The sequence below is a fragment of the Quercus lobata genome, unplaced genomic scaffold (assembly GCF_001633185.2).
Source record: "Quercus lobata isolate SW786 unplaced genomic scaffold, ValleyOak3.0 Primary Assembly Scq3eQI_1905, whole genome shotgun sequence".
Classification (NCBI taxonomy): Eukaryota; Viridiplantae; Streptophyta; class Magnoliopsida; order Fagales; family Fagaceae; genus Quercus; species Quercus lobata.
In genome coordinates, this window is record NW_022154816.1 from 36,424 (window position 1) to 56,113 (window position 19,690).

Here is a 19,690-nt window from a genome sequence, read left to right on the forward strand (position 1 = left end):
TTAATGACGACATGTTTGTGGTCAATTGATATATCTTTACTAGCGACGACGCTTGTTGTCGTCACAGATAACGATATATAAGTGACCACAAACATGTCATCACTAAAAATTTCATATTAGTGATGATATTGTTTGTCGTCACTAATGATATGATAAAATATTAGTTATGACAATGGCGTCGCTAATAATATTTTACATTTTTTTTTTCTTTAAAATTTACATTCTGAAATTTACATGGGTATCTAATGAGAAATAATAAAAAATCATAAACCACAATCCCACACATCACAAATCTTCAATCACAAATACTCATGTAAGCTTAACAATGGCTCAATCAATAACTACTAATAAGGAAAAACAATACCCAAGTTCAATATTATATACATAATTTAAATTCAAATCTACCATCTCAAATGCAAATCAAATAATAACAAATTCTTCAAGAAGATATACAACCATGCTTGCAATGAAATGTATCTCCTCTCAAAATCACCAGTAACCCAAGGCATGCGACATTTTAACCTGAAATAAAAAGAATAAACAAATGTAAATGTCAACTAAAGTAAATGACAAAAATGCATACAAAATAGTTTTAATATCCAAATAAAACTTTAACATTTTTATTTTTCAAAAGTACCATAGTTGAGAAGATATGAAATCTTTATGTATTTAACAAAACTTAACTTGCATCAAAACTCAACTTAATCTTCATCCCAAAGATCTCCAATAGATTCATCATTGCTAGATAAATCTTTTTCCTGATTTGAGCTTAAAACATCATCATCACTATATATTTCTTCTTCATGGTTGGAGTTTGTATCTCATTCCTCATTAGACAAGTCATCATTGATGAACATACTTTCATCAAGTTGTACATATATATCATCAACAACTATTAAGGCCCCCAAATTTATTGCTGTCACATCATCTCTATGTAACAGAGTTGAGTCTTCATCATTTTCTTGTTGAATTATTACATTAACCCTAATAAATTCACTTTCTTGATATACCTCATCACTATTATCTTCTTTATTTTTTTCATGCATCCAACTTCATTTTATCCATTTTTATGTTCCTATCATAATTTCAACAAACACATTTTTACTTGAAGTGGGTCAATGAGTTAAACAAGTTCTCTAACAATTGAATTTAGTAAGTTATTCTAGAGAATTTTCCATCATTCAAGTATTATCAACAAGAGAGTTTACATGCATTAATATTTCATGTTGTAACAATTAAAACAACTAATAAGATTATTAAAAAGCTAAATGATAATTCATAGATGTAATAGAAGTCAACTACTTACCAAGTATAACCCAACTTTCTTCACAAGGTTGCTACTTCTTGTAAACTAGCCCGCTTTATAGGAATACCAGCAATAGCTTTGAGTTGAATACAAATCCAAGCATCAAATGAAAAAGTGGGACAAAATAAAGGATAGAGAACTCTATGGTAGCTCCAAGAACCCAACAGTGAGTTAAAAATATAATATTTTTTAAAAGAAAAATTAAAATAATAAATGATCAAATGACTAAGCAATGAGAAGTGAAAATGAATGATGAAGTTTGGAATTTTTGGACCACAAGATTTTCAATTCAGACATACCCATTATTAAAAAAAAATGTCAAGGTAAATAAGCCAATGCCAAGCATCACATAAGGTCTTATAATAACTACTGAGTATCCCAACCCCAGCACATACGTGGATTTCAAACAAATTAAAATAAAATTATATACTAGTTACTATACAATGCTCTAGTTAATTAATTTATTTGAGACTTTCGATTATATTTTACACATCTAGGAACAAAGTTGTAACACCATAAAAATGACTTCTTTTATAGAATTAATTTTGAGAGAAACATGATCATACCAAATTGAGATAGTCAAGATGAAGGTATCGGCAAGAATGAGATTTAGCTATAGCTGAAAAATGTTGCAGATGTCAATGCCAAGCTCTTATAATGTATAAATTTCATCAAAAAAAAAAAATGTATAAATTTTGAGCTTATAATCCCCTGCTATATTAGTATGTCACTATTTTAGATCCTCATGTAAGTGTGAATTAATTAGGGGAATCAATATAAAAAGAGGATGTATCCAATTACTACCTTAATAGTGCACACAAAAACAATTGGAAGAGTACTGCCTAGGTCAGCTATGGAATGCTTTTCCTGCCAATAGTCAAACTATATATTTATTGTTAGGTGCATCATAGCACCATGGGTCCAGCCCACACCTTATCAAAGCTCTAAATGAGCTTGTCTTGCAAGCTTGTAGAAAAGTCAGCCTTCATTAAATGAGACATGACTTGATGTGGGACACGTTGGCTTTTGGCTGAAGCAAACAAAGGCCACTTGGCCAGAGTGTGAGAAGAAACACACTGAGAGAGAGAGAGAGAGAGCTGAAGTATTGTGAGTTCCACAGAGCAAGCAAGAAACACAGAGATATTCAGCCATTTGAGGTGCAGTCTGAATGAAGAAATATAGAGATACACAGTGAGAATATGAGAGAGAATATGAGAGAGTGAAAAAGAAGAATGTGACATTTTTCTTTGCTCAAGCTATACACATAAGGAAGAAAAATTGGTAGAGTCCTTTTGGAGTTTTTGAGTGCTACAATTAGGGAGAGTGGGAGTATTCAGAGGAAGATTTGGCTATTGATTTTGTGGTGAAATTGTATTTATCCTTGAAATTATTTGTCATATATCTAATTTATTGTGGACTCAAGCTTAGCACAAACTTAAGAGTTGTAATTTCTATTTCACAATGAATATTTTTCAGAGTTGCTCCGTGATTTTTCCCTCCACACTAGGGTATTTCACGTAAAATTTGGCATTCTTTGGTGGATGTGCTTATGTGATACTTGCTAGAATTTTTTTGTTTCCATAATATTACTATTACTTAATAGTCACTCATTTTAATTCACACATAGACATTAAGGGGATTTAAAAACTTTTCCCCAACATTTACATTAAGGGTTTTAGATAGTACAAAGGCAGAAACTTTAGTAAAAAAATTGTGCCTTTTTTTATAAATAGTTATCAAATTCTGGAGTTTCTTGAAATTTCCACACAGTGATGAATACAAACATATTTTAAAGGACCCAAACACGTTTTAAATGACCCTGTCAAACAACTTTTTTTTCTTTTTTTTTGGGGTGCAATTGTCAAATATATAAGCAATTGTTTTTTCAGAGTCAATGAAATATATAAGCAGAAGGATTCAGTGACTTGTCTAGGCTTAAGTTGGAATGAAGCACATATTCGTAGTACCATAACCATTAATTACCAAAAAAAAAAAAAAAAGCATTAGCAATTAAGGCATGTAGTACGGTAGCTAAATCCCAACTCTATCTTTGATTTATTATATTATATATTTATTAATTTAATGACAAAAACAAAACAAAAAAAGAAAAGTCATACCTAAGGTCCCACTGATTGGAGCAAACTTTAATATGAAATCTGTAAAAAAAATTGAAAAGCGAGCCAACATTACGAACACTAATACGAACAAGAAGTAAAGGAAAAAAAAAATGAAAACACAAATGAGAGAAGAGAGAAGAGAGACAATACCTGGAAAGTGGCTAAGAGATGGTCAACGGCAGTGGATCTACAGGTTCTGCAGGTGTTAAAGAGATGATTCGTAGTAGGCCTAAAGGTTCAGTGGGTGTGTGAGAGGGATGGAGAGAGATGATGAGTGATAAGTGGGTAATTGGGTACTGACCGAGAAAGAGTTGGAGATTATGGCTCATGGGACTTTAATTCAGTTACTTTATTATTATTATTTTTATTTACATTTCATGAGTTATTGTGACAAAAAAACTATATCTTGTGACATTAACTTGTCACAATAGGCCTTTTTTTTTTTTTTTTTTTTTTTTTTTTGAGGAACTATCACAATAGGCCATCTATTGTGAGAGACTTAGGTTGCCTTCGTTAAAACACAATATTGTGACAAACTATTTTGTTTAGTCACAATATAGTTTTATATTTTACTAATAAAATTTTTGGTGGAGATACAATAATTTATAAATTGACAAAATTGTCCAAACTAATAAATTTTATTTTACTCTTGAAAATAACTTAAAATTTAAAAAACCAAGAAACCTCTAAAATACCCCGAAACTACTCAAATGAAAAAAAATATATATTTGGAACAACCAAAATGACTAAAATGTACTGCGAATGTCTAAAATACCCCTAAAACCTTCAAAATGACCACAATACCCCCAATTTTTTTTAAATGACCAAAAAAACCCAAAATCACTAAAATGACCAAAATACTACCAAAATTTCTAAAATGACCAAAAATACTCTCGAAACTTCTAAAATGACCAAAATAACCGCAAAAATCTAAAATAACCAAAATACCCCTAAACCTTTAAAAGGACCAAAATACTCCTGAAACATAAAAAATAATCAAAATACCTCCAAAACCTCTAAAATAAGCAAAAATACATTGAAACTTCTAAATACCTCAAAACCACTAAAATGACCAAAATACCCTTGGAACCACAAAAATGACTAAAATGTACTATGAATGTAAAAAAAAACTCCTGAAACCTCCAAAATGACCAAAATACTTTGGAAACAACTAGAATGACCAAAATGCACACAAAACTACTAGAATACCCCTAAACCTAAAAATTTACTAAAATAACCTCAAAACTTCTAAAATATCCAAAATACCCTAAAACCTCTAAAGTGACAAAAATGCCACTGAAACCTCTAAAATGAAAATTTTGGCCTTTTAAGAGTTTAAGGAGTATTTTGTTCATTTAGTAAATTTTGGTCATTTTAGATATTTCAAGGGTATTTGGGTCATTTTAGATATTTCAAGGTTTCAGGGTATTTCAGTCATTTTAAAGATTTCGAGAGTTTTTTTTTTTTTTGGTGTCAGTTTAGAGGTTTTAGGGTATTTTTAGTCATTTTAGAGATATCAAGAGTATTTTGGTTATTTTAGAGGTTTGGGGGTATTTGGGTCATTTTAGATGTTTTGAGAGTATTTTGGTCATTCTAGTTGTTTTGGGGATATTTTGATCATTTTAGAATATACTTATATAGCCTTGGGGGCATATGTCTCATTATATCTTACATGCATCAAGAATAAGACATGTTTAGATTGATGGTTTTGATTTTATAGGATAAAAACAAAAATAACTTTAGTTTGAAAACCATTTGAAGACCCCACAATTAGTAAGGGTTAAAGTCAAGATAAATTGGAAATCTCATGTTTGATCCAAGGGAGAACCTACTAGTATCTTCCCTTAAAAAATGAATTTTTGAAAATTAGTATTTTTTATGGAAAATATAATTTAAAAGGTAGTGCTTTGAACTAATACTTCTGTCACTCCAATATGTGATTCAAGGGAAAACATAACTTTAAAGGAAGTAATTTGGGGAACATAGTTTCAATTGGATGTTAAATTATGAGAACAAGGATAACTGAATCTTCATAGGACCACATGGCATGTGACCATCATGCTCCAATTCATATTCAAATCTTGATCATTGGATTTCAAGAGTATGATGGTGACATATTGGTGTTGGTAAAATTTGAGACCAATTGGATGGTAAGATTAAGATAACAAAGCCATACAAGTATGCAACACATGTCCATCATGCACCATAATTAGATCTAGAATTTGATTGTTGGATTTGAAAAGTGTAATGAAAGGTTAATTCTAGCAAATTATGGTCACAATCGAATAGTTGGATTTAGAGAAAGATGCGGTCAAAGTTTAGTTAAACTTGGTCAAACTTAATAGATGGTCCTGAGACTGTTGGAAATTTTGACGGTATTTTGGTCATTTTAGAGGTTTGGGGAACATAATTTTAATCGAATGGTTAAATTATGAGAACAAGGATAACTGAATCCTCATGGGGCCATATGGCATGTGACCATCATGCTCCAATTCATATTCAAATCTTGATCAATGTATTTCAAGAGTATGGTGACATATTGGTGTTGATGAAATTTGAGAATAATTGGATGGTCAGATTGAAAGAACATAACCATACAAGTACACAACATATATCCATCACGCGCTATACTTAGATTTGAAATCTAACTATTGGATTCGAAGAGTGCAATGAAAGGTTAATTCTAGTAAATTATAGTCACAATCAAATGGTTGGATTTAGAAAAATGTGTGGTCAAAGTTTAGTTAAAGTTGGTTAAACCTGGTCAAACCCGGTCAAACTAAATAGATGGTCCCGAGACCACTGGACTTAGTGAAATTCATATTCGAATCTTAATCATTGGGATTGTAGAGTATGGTGACATATTGGTGTTGGTGAAATTTGAGAACAATTAGATGGTAGATTGAGAGATTATAGCCATATAGGTACACAACACATGTCCATCACAATCCATCCTTAGATTTGAAATCTAACCGTTGGATTAAAAGAGTGCAATGAAAGGTTAATTTTAGTAAATTATGATCACAATCAAACGGTTGGATTTAGAGAAATGCACGGTCAAAGTTTAGTTAAAGTTGGTCAAACTTTATAGATGGTCCCGATACCACTGGACTTGGTGAAATTCATATTCGAATCTTGATCATTAGGATTGAAGAGTATGGTGACATATTGATGTTGATGAAATTTGAGAACAATTGGATGGTCAGATTGAGAGATCATAGCCATAAATGTACACAACATATGTTCATCACATGCCATCCTTAGATTTGAAATTTAACCATTGGATTCAAAGAGTGTAATGAAAGGTTAATTTTAGTAAATTATAATCACAATCAAACGGCTAGATTTAGAGAAAGAGGTAGTCAAAGTTTAGTTAAAATTGGTCAAACCCGATTAAACTTAATAGATGGTCCTGTGACCACTGGACTTGGTGAAATTTATATTCAAATCTTGATCATCAGAATTGAAGAGTATGGTGACATATTGGTGTTGGTGAAATTTGAGACCAATTGAATGGTCAGATTAAGAGAACATAGCCATACAGATATACAACACATATCCATCTCACGCCATACTTAGATTTGTAATTTAATCGTTAGACTTGAAGAGTGTAAGGAAAGGTTAATTCTAGTAAATTATGGTCACAATCAAACAGTTGGATTTAGAAAAATGTGCAGTCAAAGTTTAGTTAAAGTTGGTCAAACCCGGTCAAACTAAATAGATAGTCCCGAGACCACTGGACTTAATGAAATTCATATTCGAATCTTAATCATTGGGATTGTAGAATATGGTGACATATTGGTGTTGGTGAAATTTGAGAACAATTAGATGGTAGATTGAGAGATTATAGCCATATAGGTACATAACACATGTCCATCACACGCCATCCTTACATTTGAAATTTAACTGTTGGATTCGAAGAGTACAATGAAAGGTTAATTCTAGTAAATTATGGTCACAATCAAACGGTTGGATTTAGATAAATGCACGGTCAAAGTTTAGTTAAAGTTGGTCAAACCTGGTCAAACTTAATAGATGGTCACAATACCACTGAACTTGGTGAAATTCATATTCGAATCTTGATTATTAGGATTGAAGAGTATGATGACATATTGATATTGATGAAATTTGAGAACAATTGGATGGTCAGATTGAGAGATCATAGTCGTAAATGTACACAACATATGCTCATCACACGCCATCCTTAGATTTGAAATCTAACCATTGGATTCAAAGAGTGTAATGAAAGGTTAATTCTAGTAAATTATAATCACAATCAAACGGCTAGATTTAGAGAAAAAGGCGATCAAAGTTTAGTTAAATTTGGTCAAACCCAGTTAAACTTAATAGATGGTCCTATGACCACTGGACTTGGTGAAATTTATATTCAAAACTTAATCATTAGGATTGAAGAGTATGGTGACATATTGGTGTTGGTGAAATTTGAGACCAATTGAATGGTCAGATTAAGAGAACATAGTCATACAGATACACAACACATATCCATCTCACGCCATACTTAGATTTGAAATCTAACCGTTGGACTTGAAGAGTGTAATGAAAGGTTAATTCTAGTAAATTATGGTCACAATCAAACTATTAGATTTATAAAAAGGCATAGTTAAAGTTAGTCAAACTCGATCAAACTTAATAGACAGTCTCGAGACCACTAGACTTTGTGAAATTAGGTTTAGTGGGAAGGTTTTCAGTGGATTATTGGGTATTGGAGTAGTTGTTAGAAAATGTTAATAAAGAAATAATTTTGAAAATAATGAACATCTTGTTAACATTGACTTAGATAAAATTGATTAGGCAAAATGATGAAAAAATTTATTATTTTGGCTCATATATCATGTATTATTACTTCTGATTTTAATTAATATGAATATGTATGTTATAAATATATTTTAATTTGATTTATTTACTTACTTTTGGTAAATATCATTACATAATTGATGATTGAATTGGTTATTAGTTGAATATATTATGAATTTATAATAAATATACCTTTCATATATTTATAATGAATTTATTAGTTTGGTAAATATTGACTAATACCTTTCTTATGACACATGATATAGAAAAATAAAAAATTGATTCACGATACGATTCACATTTTGATAACTATGAGAATTAGTCAGTATTTTGAGTGGAATCAGAACTTTCTCAATTTTTATTATTTTTATCGACTTCAAGTTTCAAATGGGTAACATTATGATTTGAGAGTATATTGAAGCAACAAGCCCTCCGTTGTCTCATATTTTCTTCTTCTTTTTTTAACGGATTTGAAAGTTTTAAACTACTTTGGAGGCTTCAAGTTTATTTTGGTCATTATATAAGTTTAGGGGTATTTTGGTCATTTTGACGAGGTTAATGGTATTTTAATCATTTCAAACATTTTAAAGGAATTTATGTCATTTTAAATATTTTAAGAGGCATTTGGAGGATTTGATTAAAAAAAAAATCATATTATATCAAAATTGTTTTGGCCACATATTAGTGATGACAATCTTTGTCTTCATTAAAAGATCCCTTACAGCGACGACCTAATTCGTTGCTAATATAAAATCTGCTTCCCTCCAATAATTCTCACCATTTTTTGAGAGTGAAAATTTTACCCTCCATTATATTTAGGTAGATATATTTGCAACGACATGTTGTGTCATCGCTAATAGCCTTTCGCTAATAGCCTTCTAATAGCGACCACCAATGTGTCATCACTGATAAATAAAGCATATATATAACATATTTACTATGAATTTTTGGCCACATAACTGTGACGAAACATAAGGTCGTCACTAAAGATGATTATTAGTTATGATAGATGTCGTCGTTAAAATACCTTATTTTAGCGGTATAAATGTCGTCACAACAAAATTTATTGTCATTGCTAAAAGTTTCCCTCCATTTTCCAAAAGTGAATAAAATTTCCTCCATGGCATTAGCAACGACTTATTAGTGACTACCTTAGTGTTGTCGCTACAATACACTTATTAGTGATGACCATATATTTTCGTTGCTAATGTATGCTTAATAGTGACGATTTTTTGGTCGTCGCTAAAACATTGGTCGTAAAAGACCAAAATTCTTGTAAAAATAATAGTAGCAAAAGACCACTTAATCATGCCAAACGGACACTAAGAATCCATTTTTGGAACGATTTATTTAGCTGAAACTGAAATTTTTTTTATTGAAAGTATTGTAGATAAAGCTAAAAGGTAGCTGAAATAGTACAGTGAGACCCATGAATAGTACTAAAAAGTGTAATGAGACTCATGAATACAAAATATAAGCTAAATAATAAAAAAAAATCTGGCTTTTTAAGCCAATACTAAACACAACCTAAGTATGTTTTTAAACATCATTGAACATATGTTATCGTTTTATATATAGTAAAATTTACATCAAAATATTGAACATATTACATATGTTATTGTTTCTATCATATTTTCACTGTCGGGCCAACAGTGAGATGGTGAATTTCATTATATTGATTAACAGGATATATACAACCATAATCTAAGATCAATGTTCTAAGTAAGGAGATATTAATTTTCTTAGGTTCAAATCTTGGAGTTTTTCTAGAAGGATTAGAATCTAAAGTTTCAGTATTTTATATAACTTCTATAGTAATACCTTCTAAATTTTGGACACTTTCTCACTTAAAAGTGTACACTCTTAAAATATGCATCAATAATAGATGACTTGCTCATAATTTACTTCTACTTTGAAACCTAAATTTATTTACATTGATCACAATGGATATTTTAAAAATAAATTTAGATAATCATTTAAATAATGACCAGATGTATAATTTTATGTGTACCTATTTTGAATGAGGTACGTGTGGCATAAAAATTATCTTAACAATGAAAAATGAAATATCGTTCCTTTAAATAATTTGATAGTAAATGTTTTAAAATGTTAAGAGTCTATCCAGTAAATTTTTATATGATTAGTTTAACTTTAGCATGTGCATTCTATTTAGCTCAACTTGTTGTGGAGTATTTTGTTGTTGAATAAAGATCCCGATTTCATATCTTGCTTATAACAAAATATCAATTGATATCTTGGTTAGATGGTAATTAAAGAGCAATTATTATAGAACAAATATCATAAGTCTCTCTCTCTCTCTATATGATTAGTTTAACTTTAGCATGTGCATTCTATTTAGCTCAACTTGTTGTGGAGTATTTTGTTGTTGAATAAAGATCCCGATTTCATATCTTGCTTATAACAAAATATCAATTGATATCTTAGTTAGATGGTAATTAAAGAGCAATTATTATAGAACAAATATCATAAGTCTCTCTCTCTCTCTCTCTCTCTCTCTCTCTCTCTCAAAAGCTATGGGGTATGAGCCCCCTTCCCCTCTGCCAATGTGCAATAGATTTCAAGTTCAAGATATATACTCCCGTCATACAATTTATTAGGAATTTCATGGGATGTTACCATTGGTTCTCCTATTCTAACTGATGAGTTAAACCTCAAAGAATAACATAATCGGTTGGGACGCCATGGCTCATAGAGCGAAAGTTGTTAACAGAAGACCCATGCTGTTGGAATGAAAGGCATGCATTAATGTATATCATTAAGTTACTCTGAGCTTGTTATATGTAAGACCAAGTGCAATACAATGCTCACGATTTTCTTCTTCGTATTTTTAGATTTTCATATTCGAATTTTCTTATTAGTGCATCCAGTTTAGGACAATACAGAATGCCCAAACACCCAAAAGTCCTTGAACCTGAATTCTCGTTGTTTGCTTCTTGCGATGGTCCATGATCTTCTTTGTCCTTAGCAAGTGTCAGATTGCCAAAGACAATGAGGAAAATGGGGTCCCTAACATAAAATCAAGCTTTATATTGTCACTGCTATTTGCACCTGTGAAGTACTTGAAAAGAATTCATTTTCCCATCCACATATAAACTTCCAAAGTTTAACAAGTAACAACATCTGTTTGCTCATTTAGTGGCTACTGCAGATGCAGACATAAAATGGGAAACTGACAGGTTGTTCCTTTGCTTAGTATCGACAAATTTCAATCAATTTTAAGAATATCATCGTGTCGGCCACTCAGTTTTTCACATAAGCTCGTGTGCCTAAACTTAGCAATATTTATTGAATCATTATTGAAAAGTTCTCTCCCTCTTTTTTTGTTTTTTTTTTTTAGAATCAATTATTGAAAAGTTCTCTCCCTCTTTTTTTGTTTTTTTTTAGAATCAATTATTGAAAGTTCTCATTAAACCTATTCTGTCTCTTAAAGGATTGTGGAAGGCAGATTGGAAAATAAATTAAGAGGGTTTAGGTTGCATAAATATTGGAGAAATTCAGTTTCAAATTCATCGCCCTTTGAGATTTTTATTTTATTTTTTTGATAATTTGATAGTTAGGAGTAGAGAGATTTGAACGCCAGATATCTCTATTTGAAATATTAAAAAGTATCAGTTAAATTATAAAACTCAATTTTTAATAGCTTATTTGGAAATTCTAAATCACTATAACCCAACTTTATTAGCCACTAAAAGCATTATAATATAAAAAATAAAAAAAACTAATGTGACCGATGAAAACCAAAGAAAGTAATAAAATAGAGTGATGATGAAAAAGAAAAAAAAAATGCTAGGTTATATAAAGAAAGAGAAAGAAAATGATGAAAACAAAAAGAAAAAAAAATTAGAAACAGTAGGAAAGAAAAAGTTCAGGCATGATTAGGAAGAAATTAAACAGAAGATGAGAAAAGGAAATGAAAGAGAAAAAAAAAATTATTGTGGTGGAGCCCAACAATTTGTTTCTATGTTTATATTGCTGAATGAAAGGGACAATTCTTATTTTAGTTTCAGAAAATGAAAAATATATTTCATAGATTATTTATAAAAAAGAAATTCCAAATACACTCAAAAACTGCAAAATTCATTTGGCTTTATGAAAATATATGAAATATATTCTGTGCGGACTATGGCCCAAAGTAACGAGTTGGGCCTTGGGCCTGTCCGAGGATGCCAGCTTGTTCGAGGAGGCAACGTGGCTTAGGCGATCCATGTTAAGTCTATCACGGGAAACAAAGAAAAAAGGTCCGAGGAGGAATTCCTCCTCAGACACTGAAAATCCGGAGCGGAGGTACGTCCAAGCCACTGAAGTCCATCCCCTAAATACGTGAAAAGGAAGGAAACACAAAATATCTAAGCAAAAACTGCTACCACTACATTGAATGCACTACAACTACTTTCCTGGCCGCATTAATGTGGAGAAGACCCCTGAACAGTGTTACCTTAGTTACCACAACTCACAAAGAACTGAAAGAGATGTCTAATGGGATGAGTGCTCAAGTGGAGGCTTGGATGATCCACAATTGTAAAGCCCAGATGATAAGGAAGGGCCTATATAATGTATAGAAGCCCTTATAAGGATGGAGACGGAGAAAAGGAAGGTAGAATACTGTAGCATGCAAAGAAACCCTAATGTACTGGTCTGTATACACAAATTAAGTTTTTAGTCTCTTCAGACCGTGAGATCTTTCAACGTAATGGCTTTTGTTCTTGTCCATGTGTACCTTTATCCCATGCAAGCCTCTGTTTAACTTATCTAAATCTAATTCTTTGACCCATACTCTATAAAATTCATTGTGTTGGATTTTTTTGGATCAAGACTTCACAAGATAGGGGTTTGGGCTCCAAACTGTCCCCACACATTCCTAATAAAATTACCAAACTGACCTGAGTGGTTATCTCCTATATCAAGTTCAAAAATATAAAAGAGAGTAATTAATCAATATAATATTGATAGTTTTAAAATCCATGAGTAGTTAATCTAATATTCATAGGTCCAAGCTCCAAGACTTAAATAATTTTTGGCATAAATCCCATCATATTATATCAAAGTCTTTATGAGAAAAACTTTTAACACATTATAATTTTTTGGATCAAGTGGTTTTCTTTATATTATCTCAAGACTTTACACACAAAAATTCTCAATGTTAAACTTTTTAATAATAAAAGAAATTAAAGGGGGTGGGGAGGGAATAATGTGGCATCACCTTAAAGTTGTTTTATTGGCTTAGGTATGTTTGGTACAATTTTTTAAATAAGTTGGCTTGTGTTTTTTTATCCAATTTATGTATAATTTTTTAAAAATTCACATTTTTTTTAGATACAAATATAATTTTATTAAACTTATTTTTTTAATCAAAATAAATCATTGTAAATAAGCTATCCGGAAAACACACGTTAGATTCCATCAACTATCACGATTCATTAATGGTTAAACTATTGGTTCTTACAACATAGTTGTCTTCCGCAAGTCCACTCCAATATTTGTCAGTAAGAGTTGACATGGTCGCCCTCAAAATCTAGGATAATATTTCAGGTATATCAGTTTTCTGGGTCGATATATTGACATTAAAAAAACTTCCAGATTTGGAAGGTAGAATAACTAACATAGCAGTGATGAATAGCCTAACCTTGTCCAGAGAAAATATTTATAATTAAGCGAACGAGAGAGAGATGAAGGCAGTAATAGCATGCAGATGAGCAATTTGGCAATTTGGGTATAGGATAACATATTGAAAAGAAACAGATGACAAGTTGAAATTTCTTGATAACCAAAACCACATTGCAAGTTGCAACAGTTTGTGGGAGCTAGGGAGAGAGATGAAGAAAGGATTAAGAAGAAAATTATCAATTTGGCTGAAGGATAACTTATAAAAAAAGAAGGAGAAGACAGTTTCTGAACTTTATTCATGGACAGAACAGGTTGTTACAATTAAAGAAGAATAAGTGCAATCAGATACATAGTTACGTAGGTTGCTCATATTGCATTCTACATATTTCTGCAGCAACTTTTATAGTTGGCTATATGTCTCATATTCAATTTTTCAAAACAGAATTACAGAGTCTGCATATATTAAAGGGTGGAAATATGCCTTACGTTTTTTTTGGATAACAAATTTATCTGGTGGAGGGTTTTACTCGTCCATGTTGATCTGCAGATGATCCATGAATTTTGGTTATTATTTTGATTTGGGATCGATGAGTGCTGCATCCTTGAAACGCAAATGAGTCAATTATAAGATGAGTTGGGATTGATGTTGTATAGTCTTATTGCCTGACTTGGTGTTCCAACGTGGGATCAAGTTCCGATCAAGTTTTTTTCATGAATTTGTTTCAGACTTATATAGTAGACAGCCCTACAGGTTGATTAATTTGCAAGCGGGTCTGAATTATAACCTCATTTCATGTCACCCCAACTTGTCATTAAAAAAAAAAAATGACCGCTAAAAATTGGAAAATGGTTTAATGCATAGCTTCTTGTTGAAAACAATTAGCAATTTTTTTATGTACTTCGGTTTTCAATCAATTTTATTTGCTGAATTGTTATTAAAAATAAAAATAAAAATAAAAAGAGTACAAAGAATAAAAGAAATAGCATGGTTTCTGACATGCTCACAGCTTCACAGGGAGTCACACCCCTCTCCCCAAACTTTCTTACTTCCTATACGACCCTCTTTAAGTGTGCTTATTTCTTGATAAGGCTATATGGAAAGTGGAAACGATTTTCATAATTAATCTCTCTTATCTCAATATATATGTGGTAGATTTGTACTTTCAAAATCATTGTTATGGATAAAGAGACCTTATACTCACCTGATCATCAAGGAGGACTAATTAAAATAAACAAATGAAACTTGTGTGTATGTGTAAGAATTATTAATTGGTCAGGGCAAGCGCCATATAAAGATATATTACCCGTTTGGATTGCGTCTGAGTCTTGCGTGTGTGTTGCAACTTTTTTTTTTTTCCCTTTCAGAAGTGTGTTTTTGTAGTTTTATGTCACACTAGTGGGTTCTATGCACTGTTCATAGGACTTATAAATCTTTTTTTCAGCAACTTTTTTATTAAAATAGCTCCCACAGTACTATTCACATATTTAAAAATTATTTTGTTACAGTGTTTTTAATTTTCAGTAAAATAAGCGATATCTAAATAGACCCATAATTTTTTTTTTTAAACTAAGTTTTTCACGAAGCTCAGGTGAGAGTATCAACCAACAGATAAAAGGAATATCAAACGATAAGTTCAGTTGACTGGGCTGTTAGTATGAACAACAAATTATCTAAAAAAGAGGTGGCTGGGCTATCATATTATAGATAACCTCGGAAAGCACATGGTCCGATGAAAGGCACTATGCTTGAAGTTGGAAAAGTACATTGCTCAGATGCTCTCCTGTATTAAAATTAATTATTGATTATTGAACATGTCTGTACTTTGTTTCGATTATATTTCCTCCGAGAAAAGTTTATAAACATAAAAAATTTTATACTTGCTAGTGTGGCAGATTGTTAATGATAAGTAAAAAAGTAATATTAGCAATAAGTCTGATGAAAACTAATAAAAGTTTGTTAACTTAATTGTTAATAAAAAATTTTTGTGTGTAGCATTGCTCTTCCTTAATTAGAAGTGTGTTGAGCGTGACTTAATTTACTAATCTAATGCATTGCAACTCTCTAACCCTCACTTATCCATTCTAGAAAATATAAAAGTCGGTATCATCTTTGTAATGTTAAGGAAAATCTGGTAGGTTTAATTTTAGCATCAGTTCATTGTATGACATTTGCTGGAGTATAAATTTCAAGTTTATTGGTGTATTTTATTTATTGTAAAAGTGGTTCAGTCCAAGCCAAAAAAACTATTCAAAGACTACTGAGTTTCGTTATTCTCAAGATAAAGAATTAATGATCTTTTGTCCATATATCATAATGAATTTCTAAGTGAAATTTGTTCACCAGAAACTAGGCATTCAAAACTTCAAAATGGACATAACTTTGACCTAATTTGAATTTAAATAAGTGAGATATAATATACTCGCTCAAGCGAAGATCGAGCAAGAATTTTGTGATATATATCCAAATTAAGCTGGAAAATAGATTTCTACTACGTTATAACCATATTTGGTGTTCCTATATAAACCATATTGTTGCGCAACTTTTAAAAGCAAGAAAGACAGCTATATTAGAGCTAAATTAACAAGTCTAATTGCCTTTCTTCTTGGGCCTAAACAAAGAAAAGCAAGCCACAACTTGTGCTATTCAGAGAGAACACATTATAACTTTTCATTTTTGTACATCATAGAAATTTTTTTTGTTCTTTGTACACTCATCTTGTGATACCAAAAGGTTGTTTAAGAGTTTGAAACCACATAGTTTTATTCTAGTGAGTTTACTATAGATTAAATCTTCAAGGAAGTGCCTTGGAGTACGCTAAATATTTTGGTTCGTTGATGTAGACGTCTTGTTTGTGAATAGATCCATATAAGAAGAAGTTCAAAGTTCTAAAGCTATTGTGGATCATATAGGTGAGTAGTTTACTAGGTCTATAAAGTATATATACAAAGGTTTTGTTCTAAATTGTAAAATTCCTTTTATAGTAAATTTTCATTGTTGGGGTAGGTATCCTTGTAGTAGTTTTTCCTTTGAAGAGTTCTTCATCAGTTTTCTAGTCTAGCACCAAATTTTCGTGTCTTTCTTGCTTTATTATTATTATTTCTTTATTCAGTCTATAGTGATAAATAATTATTTTGCGAATCACATAATTGAGATAAATTGATAATATAATTAATAATTACGCTGTAAATTACCTAAGGGGTCTAAACCGCATTCAATTATATCAATACAACAAGCGCAGAGTTTCTTAGGCAATCAGGGCAAGAATCTAAAACGAAATCAAAACCTAGATACTCTCAACTTACGCTAGCTACTCTCAACAAGCAAACAGAGGGATTGAAAAGTAAAAACTACTTTCAGATATTTCTCTATTCTATTGTTTTAAATACAAATTTTATTAAAGCTCGATCATATATATTGGTAACTTATTTTCTAGACTAAGAGTTCGACATGACAGTGAATTGTCAACTAAAAAGCAATCTTCTAAATGATGTTTAGACTTAATTTGTCTAATAAATCTTTTTTTCGAAGAACTTTTGTCTAAACCTTGTGTACAAGTCAATTGACATGCAGACCGTATTATCACTTATGTAGTTATGTGTTCCAATTTCTTGGGTTGCATCCAGATGACACCATACCTTATTGCATGCTTGTATGCTAATTTTAGAAGGAAATTATAACTAGAAATCCATTGTAATTCCTAAGGATTGGTTCACACGCATACGAATGCAATGGTGTGTTGGGAATGGGTAACCTGTAGTCAAAGCTTTCCCCTGTATATCTGCTAATGCTTTTTGTGTTTATTCAAATTCAAAAAAAAAAAAAAAAAAAAAAAAAAAAAAAATGATACTTTTTGTGCCTGGGTGCAGACCTAAATCATGACATCAGTTACTGATGCAACCTCTGTCAAGGTGTTAGACGGACTCCCCTTGATTACATATGCCAATAATTACCAAATGGATCCGATCTCACACAGTCACACTTATGTTGTTCTAGTCATCTTTTGTAAAAATAAATGGGAAAACAACGATTTACATCTTAAAATTCAGGCAGTAAAATCCTTATAATAACACCAAGGGTATTCATATTACTATTGTCAATAATTCTATATTTTGGCATTTGGGTTTTTGGTTTTGGGCTATCCATAATAGGCGCTCATATGGGTAGCCCAAATGCCCAATATTCCTAAAGAACTTAGCCCTAGGGCTTGAGTATATGAGATTTAAGTGCATTGTTCTAGACAAATGGTACAACGGCTAGATATCAGCTAAAAGAATTGTACACACATAACTAATGGTGTAGGAGTGGAATAATTAATGTCCCCATTAGAAATATTATGTTTCTTTGACCCAAGGATCTTGGTGAAGAAACTAGTGCAAGATAAAGTTTGCTTATTTAGTATGCGCATTGAGGTAAGCGGTAGTCCATGCACACTACTCCCCTCACCTTTATTCACTGATGAAAGTGTCCATTTTTTTTATAAATTTCCATGTTTCTTGAGTATCCCCAACTCATTAGCGTTCTCTTTACATATTGTACCCTTAATCCATGTGACACTTTCATCAATATCTTTAAGCTATTGGATTTATGAAACTCATTTGATTGTATTTGTTTGCAACTTTTGATTGTACCTTTTGCCATGAGATTGCCACATTGACCCTGTGAATGGAGAAGGAATTTGCATACATATATATTGTGATATTAATTACGATTATTAATTTTCAATGACGTCCCTATCCAAGGGGGCAATACACGAGTAGCTGTCCTTCCTGTTTTGATGATCTTATCAGGAAGGAAGCTTGTTGTTTTTTTTTTTGTTGCTTAATAAAGTCTTGATTTATAAAAAATAAAAAATAAAAAATAAAGGGGGGGGGGGGGAGATACACGGCCACATGGTAGTGTACCCTTCTTCCTAAAGGAGCAACACACTGGACATGACATTTATTTATTTATTTTATATTGTGCATATTCATACTATTCTTATAAATTGAGCAATAAATTAGGTACATACAACTATCTTGTTTTCCTTGTTTGGTCTAAATTTTGACTTTGAGGTCATTAAATTTATTGTCTTAATAAAAATTTTTGGAGACCCTTCCTGATAGTTTATCTATATGAACCTAATACCTTTTGTTATTCCTAGATAATGGTGTATGAATTATCACTTATTGGGCTTAAAGCTCATTCCCGTTGTTTCAAAATTTTTTTTTCTTTTAGATTAGCTGTTCATATTCTTAGTGACATGAGGCTGCTGGAATGTGATCACAATATTACTAGGGACACCTAAAGGGACGGAAATGAGTTTTTGGTTAAGATAGGCCATGTCACAATGGGTAGGCTTATGCATAAGAGGATTCTAATGATTGCCCGATCTCAATATCAAACACAATCTATAATTTATGCCTGATCCTCTTTATTAATCAACATGAAGGCGTGAAAACTACACTTACAAAACAAGATACTTTTCTAAACTTTCGATTTTGCTAACCTTCTTGTGGGTAGTGTAGGATCGATGCCTCAACAATCAAACGAAAGGGACCAAAATTATTGGCTGATTCAAGCCGCTATAACGCTCACTTCTACTCACCATAACAAGAGGAAAGGAAACTAATTAAATTTCAGGATTCACCAAATCTGATCAACAACAGTGTTTAGCAACTTCAACCAAAAAAAGAAAAGAAAACAAAACAAAAGAGAGAAAACAAAACAAAACAAAATTGCTTATTTAGATTAAAGACGACGTAAAATTTTCCACTTCCCTTGAGAAGTTACAACCAAAGAACTATTACAGATAAAGAAAAAAGTTATACTCTGCCAATAACTTTGTTC

At 31.4% G+C, this 19,690-nt stretch overlaps 1 long non-coding RNA gene across 1 annotated transcript; it reads right to left on the reverse strand.

Annotated features, from left to right (window-relative positions):
• Nucleotides 1-314: 314 nt before the first annotated feature.
• LOC115973441 lies at nucleotides 315-3,636 on the reverse strand. The gene is made up of 4 exons (XR_004087718.1): nucleotides 3,574-3,636; nucleotides 3,424-3,462; nucleotides 1,307-1,382; nucleotides 315-522 (listed from the first exon to the last, which is right to left on the reverse strand). It is a non-coding gene; the product is annotated as an uncharacterized LOC115973441 (long non-coding RNA).
• Nucleotides 3,637-19,690: the final 16,054 nt, after the last annotated feature.